This window comes from Monodon monoceros, unplaced genomic scaffold (assembly GCF_005190385.1).
Source record: "Monodon monoceros isolate NGI ecotype Baffin Bay Population unplaced genomic scaffold, NGI_Narwhal_1 Super_Scaffold_16, whole genome shotgun sequence".
Taxonomy (NCBI): Eukaryota; Metazoa; Chordata; class Mammalia; order Artiodactyla; family Monodontidae; genus Monodon; species Monodon monoceros.
This window is the reverse complement of record NW_021703772.1, coordinates 73,160,369-73,174,872: the sequence shown is the minus strand read 5'-3', so window position 1 is coordinate 73,174,872 and position 14,504 is coordinate 73,160,369. Positions and strand designations below refer to the sequence as shown.

Sequence of the window (14,504 nt, the reverse complement as noted above, 5' to 3'; positions counted from 1 at the left end):
CACGGCCTGTGGCGATCCCACATGCCACGCCACAACTACTGAGCCTGTGCTCTAGAGCACGCATGCCACAACTACTGAAGCCCGTGTGCCTAGAGCCTGTGCTCCGCAACAAGAGAAGCCACCACAATGAGAAGCCAACGCACCCCAACAAAGAGTAACCCCTGCTCACCACAACTAGAGAAGGCCCGCGTGCAGCAATGAAGACCCAATGCAGCCAAAAATAAATTTAAAAATTTTTTAAGAAGTTAAGAGCTAGTAATAACCAATTAGTAAAAAAACTAAAATAAAAGTACACTGAGGACAATTGAAGTTAGGATTCTTATTATTGGAAAAGAGAAGTAAATATATAAAAGGAGAGAAAACTAAAACTTGATATAAAAATTGAATTATAGGGACTTCCCTGGTGGTCCAGTGGTTAAGAATCCGCCTGCCAGTGCAGGGGACACGGGTTCGAGCCCTGGTCTGGGAAGATCCCACATGCCGCAGAGCAACTAAGCCCATGAGCCACAACTACTGAGCCTGTGCTCTAGCGCCCACGAGCCACAACTACTGAGCCTGCACGCCACAACTACTGAAGCCTGCACACCTAGAGCCCGTGCTCCGCAACGAGAGAAGCCACCACAATGAGAAGCCCGCACACCACAATGAAGAGTAGCCCCTGCTCACCACAACTAGAAAAAGCCCGTGCACAGCAACGAAGACCCAATGCAGCCAAAAATTAAAAAGTAAATAATAAAAATAAAATTCATTATAAAAAAAAAGAATTGAGTTATAGATATTCATATGACCTCATGGTTTTTAATATATGTAGATACAGGGTAAATATACGTAAAATGTACCTGTATGAGTTTGTGTATACTTTGCATGTTGCAACCTTTTTCTAAGTTTGGGCTTGTTTCAAAATAAAAACTAAAAAAAAGAAAAGCACTCTTTAAAATGGAGGTATTGTACTAACAACATGATATTGTTAAACAAATTAAATGAGAGGGTATAATATAGTGCCTGGCACATAGTCAGCTCTCAGTAACTATTCTTATTATTATCCCCTGGGATAAAAGCATACCATGAACATTATTCTGTATCTTGGGTTTTTTTTTTCCACTAAAAATATATCTTGGAAATCTTTTCATAACAGTTCATACCTTGTTTTGTAAAGTTAATAAATCTAGCTTGTGTTCTTTATTATGTTATTGTTATAATTAGGAAAACAGAAAACAATAATTGTTGGGGGGATAATCTGCCTTAGTATGTTATCTGCTGATGACTCATAATTTAATTAATTCTCATTGCTAATGGAAATCTCTGGTTGAACAGGCATAGTTATATTTTAATAGCAGCTCTTGAGTGGAGAGTATAAGACAAAATATCCAAAACCACATCTGTGGACACAAAGATATTCACACTAATTTTTCCTATTTTTGTAAAGCTCGGAATCAAATGCACTGAGTAATTAGAGCAGCTGTCAAAATTCATTCTTTCAATCATTTCTTCAGTCCGTGGACAAATCCCTATTTAAGGACTGCTGTGATCAGTCACTGTTGGATGTGCTAGGAAGGCAGCCATGAAGTAAACAGTGCCCCTGCCCTCACGGGGCTCTCTCATTCTAGTGAGAGACTGATAAGAAACAAACACTCAGTCTTATATGATACATTATTTGGTGATAAGTTAAACACGAGATCAGTCCCTTCCCTTCATTAAGAAAGGTAATTTGGTAATTTTTTAAAGTGTGTGCCTTATCAATCATTTAACTTTTAGTAAACTTTTGAGCCTGGGTTTCCACATATGAAGGTCCAAGAGGGAGGGGACATATGTATACATATAGCTGATTCACTTCACTGTACAACAGAAACTAACACAACATTGTAAAGCAGTTACACTCCAACAAAAAAAATTTTTTTAATGGAGATAACAATAAGTTTGCTGTAATCAAATACGTTAAGTGCCCAGCATAAAGACAGCCCCTTAGCAGGTACTTGATAAACAGAAGCCATTATTAGGTATATGTTGTACAATTTTGGGATCTCGAATTTGAGACTAAGAGAAAGGGGGTGGGTTTGATTTACAGGGAAGCTGTTTCCTACCCCAGGTTGGGTGTATCACCAATATGTCCCCAGACCTCAATAACCTGTTCCCACGACATTAGTCACGTTTTCTTTACTGTCCTATCATACCTCCCACCCACAGGAATGGGGAGTCCATTCTTCTACTGGGTCGCCTTCCAGAAGGAATCCCAAGAAGCCTGTCATGGTCTCTTGTCACCTGCCCAGCAGCCCACACTTTGAACAGTCACCTTGCACTGCCCTGTAATTGGGTCCCAGGTCACTCTTCTCAGAGGCCACAGCTCGCACTAACCTCTCCAAAGCATGCCAAGTCCAGACCTAGCCTTGCAGAATATGCTGAATCTCTGGGTCTTTATCCTGAAAGCACTGAGGAAACTGAAAAGTTTTAAGAAGGGAATGACTTGGCCTCAGTTATACTGTAAAAAGAATTCTCAGGTTGCTGTGTAAAGAATGGGGATTAAGAGTCAAGAGAAGAAGCAGGGAGAGTGGTGATGCTCCTGCTGTAACCCGGGTGGGAAATAGTGGATGCGGGTTCAGGAGGGCCGAGAGGAAAGGGAAGCAGCACAGGTTTGAGATTTGGCTGTTTTGGAGGCAGAACTGATAGCACTGCTGATGGATTTGATGCTGGAGTGGGAAGGAGTAGGGAAGTTGCCAGCTTGAACATGTGGGTGAATTTATATGGCTGTGCCATTTATTAAAAATGGGAAAAACCATGATGTTTAATAAAAACTTGACTAAGTGCTAAAGGAACCTCAAGTTGAGTGCTTGACATTGCAGGGACCAATGGGTACTTTTGGGGCTTACAGCTGGCCTAAGACACACCTCAGGGTCCCAGGCTAGCCCCTGGAGACTTCTGCGTGGCCAGAACCGGCTCAAACTCACCTGTAAAATGTCCTCAGTTCCATCCCTAAGCCATCAGTCCCCTTGAAGCAAAGCAGTTTCTCTCTTCTATTCTGAGGCATGTGCATTTCCATCTCAGGATGGTTAAGGGTGGGAAAAATCACCCCCCACAGAGGATGGCCTCAGCTACACTGGCCAGCTAAGGCAATCAGCAAAACGTCCCCAAGTACATTTTACAAAGTCTGGGCTCTCCACTTTGAAACTACAGCAAGTGGAGGATAGTCCAGGTTACAAACATTTTATGGCCAGAAAAAGTGCTCTGGAGCACAGTCCAGTTAAAAATGCCCATAATTCCCATTACAAAGCAGAACATTTCACATCTCACAAACTGTGGCATCTGTTTTCAGATGTGTGGAAACCTTACCACCTTCTCTAAGAATAAGAGAGAGGGACTTGCTTCACATTTTTGCAAATAAAGGGGCCATTTACATAAATAAAAAATAAAAGTAACTTCCGAGTATCAGTTGTTTGGATAAACAAGCTAACAATCTCCAGTCAATGCCCTACCATGTGTACCTAAGGAAGCCTTTCTATGGAATTAACTTTTCACTCTCATTCTTATTTAATAAATGCACTTGTCAGATAGCTGGGTCTTAATCAGAACTTCTGCTTTCCAAGGCAGCTGCTACCAATGACTGGGCTCAGAAGGTATCTCTAAGACAGGGTGGGGATGAGTGGACATCCCTAGAGGAAAGATTTAAGTGTCCAAATAAACCATCAGCACAACTCAAGCGTAGTGAGGGGAGTCCTCACCATCCTGGCTCCCTTTGCCTTGCTTCCTTCTCCTCTCTGACTTCAAGGTACCCGTTTATTTCCTTCTCTGAGGCAGGCACTCAGCTCCACGTTGCCAGCTTCTCTGGCCTCAGCAGCAGTAAATAATAATAATAATAGCTCACAATATCTGTTAAGCCCCTTCCGTACACTGGTAGGCAATGTGGTAAGCACTTCACAGGCATCGTCTTATAACCCTGTATCAATTCCGGGAAACAGTAATATAGATCACTGTGCTCATTTTATACACAGAAAGCACCAACCATGAAATGAAGCCCTTTGCCTGATGTGACACACTTCGTGTCAGAAGTCAGGTTTTTGTGACTTCAAGGCCCAACCTCTTTCCTCTTTGCATTCAGCCATTTCTTGTTGCTTTCCCTTGTTTCTCCTGGCCAGTGCTTCCGGTTACCAGCCTCTCCATTCAGCTAATTTCCTCACAACAGATTGATCTTGCCCCGTTCCCCAGTGCCCTGAGGGTTCCCTGGCAACCACCAGGCCTTGAGGTTCTCAGCTAACCCGTGCTTTGCAAGTGCTCTCTGCCGCCCTCACCTGGCAAGTCTTAACAAGGATTAGCTCCTTGGTCAACACACATTTGCTAAGAGTAGCGTGACTTTTCCGTATACTTCTGTTTCTATGAATCACATGCTTATGTATTACTGTTTAAATTAAAATAATAATGATAAATTGTCAAGACCAGAATCTTAAGAATATACTTAAGGCCTCGAAAATGGATTAAAGAGAATGTAAATTTAACTTGTAATTGGATACATGGATCCTCAAGAAAAGTTAATGGGAAGTAAGAATATTTCAAATTCAGAATCCTTTGAGGCTTTTCCTAGAGATGAGAAATAATAATTTTTTTTTAGAGAAATTATAATTTTTAAAAGGACCGTATCTCTTTATCCTGCTTATACAGTAGTCCCCCCTTATTTGCAGGGAAAAGGTTTCAAGCCCCCCAGTGGATGCCTGAAACCCTATATTATATTTTTTCATACACATGCATACCTATGATAAAGTTTAATTTGTAAATTAGACACAGTGAGAGATTAGCAACAACAACTAATAATAAAATAGAACAATTATAATAATATACTGTAATAAAAGTTAAGTGAACGTGGTCTCTCTCTCAAAATATCTTGTACAAACGCAATGCCTTTCCCAACTTAACTAAGCACTTACCATGAACTGTGGCGATAACTTTTGCAGTTTGAGGTGCGGCAGCAACACCAGCACGAGTTTCTTTTTCCTTCTTCACAATTTCACAGAGAAGATTCCGTCTCACCACAGGTCTTAGCTACCTCAGCACACGGTGTTTTCCCTTTCCTCATTAAGCTGAGGACTTTCACCTCTTCAGTTAAAGGAAGCACTTTACAGCTTCCCTTTCGCATAACTTAATTGCCAGCATCACTACTCTTGCGTTTTGGGGTCATTATTAAGTAAAATAAGGGTTACTTGAACCCAAGCACTGCAATACCCTGACACTTGATCTGACAACCGAGAGGTTAACCCAATTACCAACAGGTGATACGCGGGCAAATTAAGAGTCAAGTCCCGGGCAGGATATCGCGAGATTTAACCACTACTCAGAACATCGCGAGATTTCATTATGCTACTCAGGATGGCCTGCAATTTAAAACTGAGTAATTGTTCACTTAACGGAATTTTCCTCTTACTATTTTCAGACCACAGTTGACCTTGAGTAACTGAACGCATAGGAAGCAAAACCGCGAATAAGAGAGGACAATTGTACATATGTCTGTTCATGACGCTTTGCCAAAGTGTTTCAGGAAAGCCAGTCTAAAGTGTAAATTTACTATTTTGAGAAGATCATTACTTCTTAAGTTTATTAGAAATAAGCCAATGCGAGATAAGTAATTATCTTTCGGAATGCTAAATTACTTGTTTGATTCTGTTGGTGCCAGACATACAGTAGGTGTTCAGTCAGTGTTTGATGAATTATAAAGAGTACCTAAATAGTTTTTACAAATTCCGGAGAAGTGGAAAGGAATGTTGTTTGACTTGGGTTAACACTGGAAGTTTTCCTAAACACACAGTTGTTTGAAGGCTTTACTCAATAAAATACTGTACTAGTACAATGAAGTAGTGGGTATCCTGTTTCCCCAAAGTTAATGACTTTCTCAAGCACTTGGCCTTCTTACCATACGATTAGCACCATTATTTCTAGGCCAATCAATAGGCACAGTTCCAAGATTAAGAGCAATTTGGACCATTATTCTCCTTTCATCACATATTCATTATTTTCCATTTGAATAAGACCTGTAATCAGTGTTATTTACCAATCTTTATGGTGAAACTTTAAACCACTGATTATTCCTGGCTTTGCAGGTATTAAACGCCATTTCAAATATCCTTTCAATAATTTTTTAGTAGCTAATGAAGTCCATTTTTCCAGATTTTTCAGTCCACTGAAGGCACATTGAACCCCCAAGAGTCTTTAAAATGTGTTGTTTAATTGGTGGCAGCTGTTCCTTAGAAAGTTACCTAAGTATATAAAAGTGTTTTTTTCCCCGTTTAACAGCTCTTTAAAAAAATCAGTTTAAGTTATTCCTTGACATATATATGGAGTACATATAAAGGCCCCCTGAAGTTCTTTGATATTGAAAATTTCAAATATTATAACTCAAACATATGCAAGAAATTATAGGACAGTATCCTGTAATTTTGGATTTACTTACTAAAAATTTAAAAATATATATTCTTTTGGTACTCTGGATAGAGTTCTTAAAGAGAAGTTATTAATTTATTGTAGTTAATTCTAAAGCATGTACATTCTGTATTACTTGAATGCAACATTTTCCTGCTCTGTCCTTGAATTCTTTCCAAAAATCATTAAGTACTGGATACATACAGTAATAGCAGACATGCTTAAATGTCACTATTAATCCAGTTTATAACCTCTGACATTTTATGGGAGAAATTTCAAAATGAAACCCTGGCACAGACATCTAATGTCCAAAATATAATGATTTTACAGTTGAAGGATAGCCAAGATGCAGATTTTCTGAGTGTGGTTTCACGGCGAGTCTGCACGCAGATGAAATATGGCTTTTAAGAACATAATCTTCATGGAAAAGGTCTTTCTTGTCATAGCACTGGGCTGACTTTCAAGCCAAGGTCAAAGTCCTTTCTGCAGATCTATTTTTAGGTTTCCCATTTCTCAACAGGACATTCCGGGTTTTGAGTTAGTGCGACACAGACTGCATCGTGCTGTAGAAAGAGGAGGGAAGCCTCCTCTCTGCGGTTTTCCTACTTCTGTCCGTAGACTCCCTGCTTCGTGCACCCCAGGGGTGGATTGGCACCATCCAGCTAGGCGCCCCCCTGTGGTCACCTTGCCCTATTAAGGAGGACGGTCCCTGCGATAGCAAAGGCATACTCGGGGCTCTCCCTCCTTTTGTCTATTTTGGATTTTCTGAGACAGTGGCAACCTTCTGTTATCGTTATTAATCAAGAATTGTCTAGATCTTCAAACTGTAAACCTGAAGGAAAAAGTAGTGAGGTCAAAGTGATTTAAATTAGGTCGAGATGGAAGAGACCCGGAAACGAGAGCATGCTGATAGAAAATGTCGAATGTCATTCATTTATTTTTGAAACTGAATACAGAGCACATAGAAATCTGTAACAGAAAAATAAATCAATGCATTTCCTTTTCATATTATGGTCTTTCACTGATAGAGACAGAGGAATGAAGATGAAACCAGGAAGAAAGCCAAGTAAGCAACCTTGATGTGGGCAGAATCTCCGAGGGGAAAATATCTAATGTAATAAGCATATATTTTTTTTTCTAAAAAAGAATCACTTGGTTTTTAAAAGGAGTGTTTTCTAAATTTGTTATAAGCAGTGCTTTGATTTTATAAAAAGTTTAGAAGCATATGCAGCCATAAAATATTTTTTCCTTAGTTTTTAGTGAGGAAAGATTTAAATATTCGGTTCTGGAAGTTGGACGATATTGCATCGTCTCCTCGCACCCCATAAAATTTTACTTTCATTGTGTAGCAGCCCCATCTGGTGGTTATTTGTAAACTTTCCACTAAAGATACGTTGCATTTTCACAGTTACGGGCAGAAGTGGGATCCTCTCTTTTAATTTTCGCTGTAGGCTGGATGAAGTTAAGCAGGAAAGAAGAAGGAGCATGCATCAATTCAGTTTAAAAGGTCACAGGCTGGAGAGGGGAGTACATGGAAGGGATTCACTAAATGCGGGTTGAATTAATGATGGGTGAAGGGAGAGTTGTGTTAAAAGCTGAGAGGGAGTGCGATAAGGTCCCTCAGAGGGAGCACCGTCAGCTCCCTCATTAACCTGTGAAAGCATTTGACCTTGTGCCTGTCTGCTTCACTAGACTGGGGAGGCTTTCTTATCCATCTCTGTATCCTTACCTCTTAACACAGAGCTTTGCAATGCCAGGCCCCTGCCCTGGGGAGAACTCTGATTTCACATGGCTGAAACACAACTGGAACTAGCATCCGAAGAACAGGAAGGTAACCAAACAGCCAGAGGGACAGAAGAAGTGGTCAACTCGGGGAGAGCTGAAGCAAGGATTTGAATGCCAGCAGAACTCGTTTTCCATCTAGTGTGTCTGAGTATCCTTGCTTGTTGCCTCATTTTCTCCTCTGCTTCTTAACTGGCTCTTTGCTGCTTTCAGGCTCACATCGTCACAGCTCTCTAACTGCTCGCAACAGGCACTCAATAATACTAGTTCTTTCTCCTGAGGAGACGGGTGCTTACCTATTGGTCTCCTAGGCACCTTAGTATTTGGACAAAAACAGCTTTAAGCAGCAGCCAAGGGAGCTGTGAAGGACGAACAGCAAACGAGCACACGCACGGGAAGGAAAGTTTTGTACCGCTTGTTTGTATGGAAGGCAAGCCCAGGGTTTTTCTGGTTTTTTGCTAATAAATTTATTTTATTTATTTATTTTTGGCTGCGTTGGGTCTTTGTTGCTGTGCGCGGGCTTTCTCTAGTTGTGGCAAGCGGGGGCTACTCTCTGTTGCGGCGCGTGGGCTTCTCATTGCTGTGGCTTCTCTTGTTGTGGTGCACGGGCTCTAGCCGCGGGCTTCAGTAGTTGTGACACACGGGCTCAGTAGTTGTGGCTCGTGGGCTCTAGAGTGCAGGCTCAGTAGTTGTGGCAAACGAGCTTATTTGCTCCGTGGCACGTGGGATCTTCCCGGACCAGGGCTCGAACCCGTGTCCCCTTCACTGGCAGGCGGATTCTTAGCACTGCGCCACCAGGGAAGCCCAAGCCCAGAGGTTTTATGTTGTTTACGTAGGAAAGTCACAGACGGGGCTTCCCTAGAGACTGTCTTCTGTAGCCACTGTGTGCTCCCAGCAGTTCCCAGAGCTCTCTCTTACTCCCACAGCTGGCAGAAGTGTGCTTCTGCAGGGTCCCTGATGCGGAAGAACTGAGCTATTTTCGGAATGAACAGCCCACCTACTGTTAAGTAATGTTCTGTCTCTGATGCAGGCTTTCCACAGTGGAAAATGTGCTGTGCACTTGGCTGCAGCCTCTACGACGCATCTGCTCGTCAAGGCTGAACCGCAGCTCTGAGATCCAGCTCTGAACCAGCAAGTGGTCTCAGAAGACTGCCGGCATTAAGAGGCAGACTACGGCTGGAGACGGGTTGGGGTGACAGCTAGTCTACTAGGAGGGTCTGGTGGAATCAATTAAGAAAGTTAAGCAGGGGAGCCCATCAGCAGGCGACTGCCTCTCCTAGAACCCCATCTAGCAATCTTCCCCAGAGTTATTCAAGCAGTGGTGGGCCCTGGAGCAGAAGTTTTGCTGCAGTATTAAGCTGGAAGGTAGTAAAGTTTAGTTATAGGCTTCCCAGAATCCAAGCTAAAGCCACAGTTTCCTGAACAGTTTTCCAATAGCACTCCATCTCCTATTAAAAGTATAGTTAATCTGGACCTTTTTTTCCCCTTCATGTCAGAAAAGAAATGTGTTTCTGATAATAAATGCTCCCTTTGCTGCACAGCTAAATTTCATCAGGACTGTGGTTGGCAAATTGCTGTGGCATAGTATAAAACTAAGCAATGAAACGTAAGACATGTGCCTCGTATAATTTGCTACAGGTGGATACAGCTATTCTCTATTATCAAAGCACAGAAGCAGCCCCCCAAGCAGGACCAGATCAAATTCTATCATACCTTCCACCCCGACACAACCAAACAACCACACCATTGAGTTTCCTAGGGATATTTGGTTTCCAGGTAACTGCTGGGTCACAAATTCTTTTGAAAAGTATTTTTATATTCCAAAAGAATCCTTGGGTTATATGGTGATAGAGTATATTGGAATGCTTAGCTAAGTTGATTTGTAGGAGGCAGAAAACCTGGTCTAGCAACAGTATGGATAATAAAATTATCCACATTGCTATCCCGTAGGGAATCTTTGGAGCATCGTCTAATTTATCTTGATTATGGTCATTAAAAAAACTAACAATTTTTTTTCAAATGAGAGATCCCTTTTTAAAAATGTCAATTGAGAAAAGATTTTCATCAGTCCTTTCCATTAAAACCCTCTCTTAGTGTCCTTGGTATTTACTGAGTACCTTGTAGGGATCTCTTAAAAGGCTCCAGCTGTGCAGAAGTTGATGCGAGATCTATGTAAGCAAAAAATATTCTAGTGAACTAGATAGTGCTGTGGAGTTCTACACTGTTTGTGTATTTCTGCCACTTCATTTTTTAAAACTGAGTTCGATAAACAAATGCTACGGGCCTAGGTCTCGATTACCCAGCCTATCCCCTCTTCCTGTGGAATTTGAACTTGAGATTAGCTCAGGCAACGTTGATGATTGCTAGCCTTCACCTCTAACCCTGGAGCGAGAGCAAGGATTTCTCAATAATTAAGTGTAGAGATGGTCCCCTTCCCTCCTCACCTCACAAGCTCAATCAGGTGGTCGATGTTTCAGGTAAAAGTCCAGTCCTCTTCAATTTTTCACTCGGCACAAAAAGGAGAGCCAAGGAGGAGTGACTAGACTTTGTAACTGCTCATTACGGGGACATTCATTACACTTTTTCGTATGCAATATGTTAATAGGCCGAGATATCATGGCAGAGGGTCCATAACTAATCTACCGTAATAAATAAGAGTAACGGCAATGGCGCCAGTATACTCTACAACATAACGTGCTGCTGGCAAAGTGTGACATTCTGAATAAACTTTATTCTTGAGGTATTTAAAAAACATAAAGGCAGTAATGAAATATGGAGCACAACGTCAGTTGACACAGCAATTCCTGCCTCCCAAGACCCTGCTAAATAACCACAGTTTAAATCTTCATCTCGAAATATACAGCTCTTCTATGATTTTAAGTGAGCTGTAAAACTTTTATGGAGTATGCCCTAACTTTATTTTTAAAATATTCTCCACTATTATAGTAAAGGTGACCCAGAAGTACCTTGTGAATTATAGAATAACATATTTAAGCTATTAAATTCACCCCTCTAGACAATACATAAGCCTTCTTGGTACTCACATGTCTCCTGGAGGGAAGGAGGAATACGGAAGAATCTAGAATGGACCATTTACCCAAAACATACTGATTTTAACTCCAGAAGTGACTGAATTGTACTTCAAATGGGCAAACTTAAATTTTCTGCCACCAAGTTGAAACAAGGATTCAAAAGCTAACACCACTTATTATAGAAACTTAGAGAAAGTCAAATATTTGTATACCTGAGTGTTGAAACTGAAAAGTTCATACCCCCAACACCTGGTTTAGAGATGTTGTTTTTGGACATACAAAAGCTGATTTAGGCCTGTGGGACGAGTTTGTTCCCACATAAGGAGAACTAATTTTAAGTCCAAAAACTAATTAAGATACTCAAGTGCGGACTTCCCTGGCCGTGCAGTGGTTAAGAAACCGCCTGCCAATGCAGTGGAAATGGGTTCGATCCCTGGTCTGGGAAGATCCCACATGCTGCGGAGCAACTAAGCCAGCGCGCCACAACTACTGAGCCTGTGCTCTAGAGCCTACGAGCAACACCTACTGAGCCCGCGTGCCTAGAGCCCGTGCTCTGCGACAAGAGAAGCCGCAGCAATGAGAAGCCCACGCACCGCAACAAAGAGTAGCGCCTGCCCGCCTCAGCTAGAGAAAGCCCGTGCCCAGCAATGAAGACCCAACACAGCCAAAAATAATTAATTAATTAATTTTAAAAAAAGATACTCAAATGTTTTTTATTTATTGCCAGTCTCATCACTGAGTTGTGGTTCTCCGATTATCTCAAGACCCTGTACATTTCTTAGTGAAGCACAATTTACTTTCTACCTTTGTTTCTTCTTTTTAAGCTTACATTCTTTGAAGATAGTTGTAGTCTACTAAATATATCTATATTTATATATATATATAAAGTACATACACACACAGTATGGCCTTCAGCTTAACGCAATATGTGTAATCTTGTTTGGATATAATGACAATAGTGTTTTAAAAATGAGAAAGTGATTCATCTATTTATTTCTTCTCTTTCCCACTGAAGTCACCTACGATAACCAGACTGTGTCATAACCAATGAAAGGTGTTTAGTAAACAGTTTCGTTTACGTGGTGCTATATGAAGCATTACCCAAAGGACACTAGTCTAAGTCACTGACTGAAAGTTCTGTGAACTCTCATGAAAAATCTACTTCCAAAAACATTTAGTAAGAACGCAACTGTTTACTGAATTCAGGGGTCTGGTTAAGACTAATACCCTCTGGGGACTTCCCTGGTGGTCCAGTGGCTAAGACTTCGCACTCCCAATTCAGGGGACCCAGGTTCGGTCCCTGGTCAGGGGACTAGATCCCACATGCCGCAAGTAAAAGATCCCGCATGCCACAACTAAGACCTGGCACAGCCAAATAAAATAAATAAATAAATATTTAAAAAAAGACTAATACCCTCTGTTTCAGTATTTATAGAGGGCAAGGCACGTGGCACTGTCTTTTTTTCTCAGTAGGACTCTACTGTGTGAGCATTAGGTTCCTTTTTACCTGTACTCAGTTGCTCATCCCTTCTCTTTTCTCTCTTAACTCCCAGCCTCAGTTTCTTGCTAAGGGAAGAAGTCAAGGGGGGATGCAGCCAGATGAGTTTAGTGGCTGGAAGGCTGGCAGGTTTGGGTTTGGTTATTTTCCGTGTGGCTTCGGGTGAAGTGCGTTGCTTAGTCTCTCTGGCTGAAAAGCAGGTGGGCAGTGCAGACAGTTGCCCTTTATTTCAGGTAATGTTAGGTGAACAGGAAGTCTGTATTAGGTACAGTTTTAGTGGGAGGAAAAAAGGAAATCCTTTCCATTTTGTCAATAGACCCTTCCATTCCCATCATACTCACCAGAGGAGTAGGTGATATAGAAAATCAGAGAAGAGTGGCAAAGAGAAGGAAGAGGCAAGTAGGTGGGATTTACAAGGTGGCGGGGGAGGGGGGAGGGCGAAAGAGGAAGAGAGAAGCAAGTGGAGAGGCGCCAGGATCCGGCGCTGGGAGCAGGCTGGGGGCTGGCAGCCCCGCAGGTGGGGCAGGAGGTAAGCCGCTGTTCCTGGGGACTGTAGGGGGGTGCTCACAGGACTCCTTCCTGTGGCCACTTTAGGCCTCACCCCATAGTTCACAGGACTTCTCTAAGGTCTTCTGTCACAATTTGAAAATAGTCAAACCATCATTTTCCTTTAAAAAATTATTGAAAAAACTCTTCGACAATGGCCTGTGCCAGGTATTTCTCAACAATTTTAAATCCTCCCAAGTGGAAGGAAATCAACTCCTTTAAGACACATACACACACATACACACAGAAATTCTGTCTTACAAACAAAATTCATACTTTAGTTTGCAAATATCCCTGTAGTGTAATTATCTTTGAAACCATTTCGAAGGGCTAGCGTTAAGCAGCTTTTTGGAGTGATGAATCTGTACCCTGAAGGTGGTTACACAAATCTATACATATGTGAAAATTCATAGAGCTATATACCCAAAAAAGTCAATTTCACTGTATTATAATTTTTAAAAGTAAAATAAAATACAACATTTTACTGCGATAAGAAAAAAAAAAAAACGCCCAGCTCCCTTGTAAGATCCAAGGTGTCTCTCCCCTCCTCCCCCGTAATTAGCATAAAGGCTAAGGTGGCTGTTTGGAAGAAAATAGATTTACTTGAAAGATCCAGACTCTATTAAAACATTAATGCACTCAGTTAAACAATACTTTTTAAACACTTGCTGTGGAATTCCCCAAAAGTCACTTTCCTTGAGGAGCCGGTGTTTTGTTTTTCCCTCAGGGTGTTCAGATAGACTCACATGCGGCAGGTCTGTGCTCTCCTTCTGACATTGCATCTCACTCTCCTAGGACGTCAGTGGTCCTCCTTTGCAAAGTGGGGGTCATTCCTTTTCTTTCCTCAGATGAGGTCTGGGGAGAGAGCTGTGTAAACCACTCTGTGGATGACAAGTGTGGATATTATTGGGACCAGCTCTGTGTTCCCTCAAGTCCAAAGACTGGATGGTAGGCTCGAGGTGGCATCTCTGCTCCTTTGCTGGAAAGGAGAAAACAGAAACGGAGTTGGTCTTCTCTGAGTTCCCCAGGAGACTGTAAGTGTTGACACTCCCAAGCAAGCTCTAAACAGCCCCATTGCTGACACCCTGACATCCCAGGAAGAAGGGAGGGTGCAGCAGGGAGTGATGTCCGGAGAGCTAGGGAAGCCCAGTGCACCAGGGATGAGAAGGACTCCTGGCACAGGGCTGAAGTTTGGATGGCACGCACCAGAATTGTCTGTTTGCAATTGTCAACCTGGTGCTCCACCAAAA

General features: G+C 41.9%; 1 protein-coding gene across 2 annotated transcripts in view; it reads right to left on the bottom strand.

Annotated features, from left to right (window-relative positions):
• Positions 1-13,969: 13,969 nt before the first annotated feature.
• Positions 13,970-14,504, bottom strand: part of CCDC148 (coiled-coil domain containing 148) — a 408,125-nt gene continuing 407,590 nt past the window's right edge. For both annotated transcript variants that reach the window (XR_003793865.1, XR_003793866.1), the window contains exon 19: positions 13,970-14,233. The gene's annotated coding sequence lies outside the window, so the exon portion shown is untranslated. The remainder of the gene's footprint in view (positions 14,234-14,504) is intronic.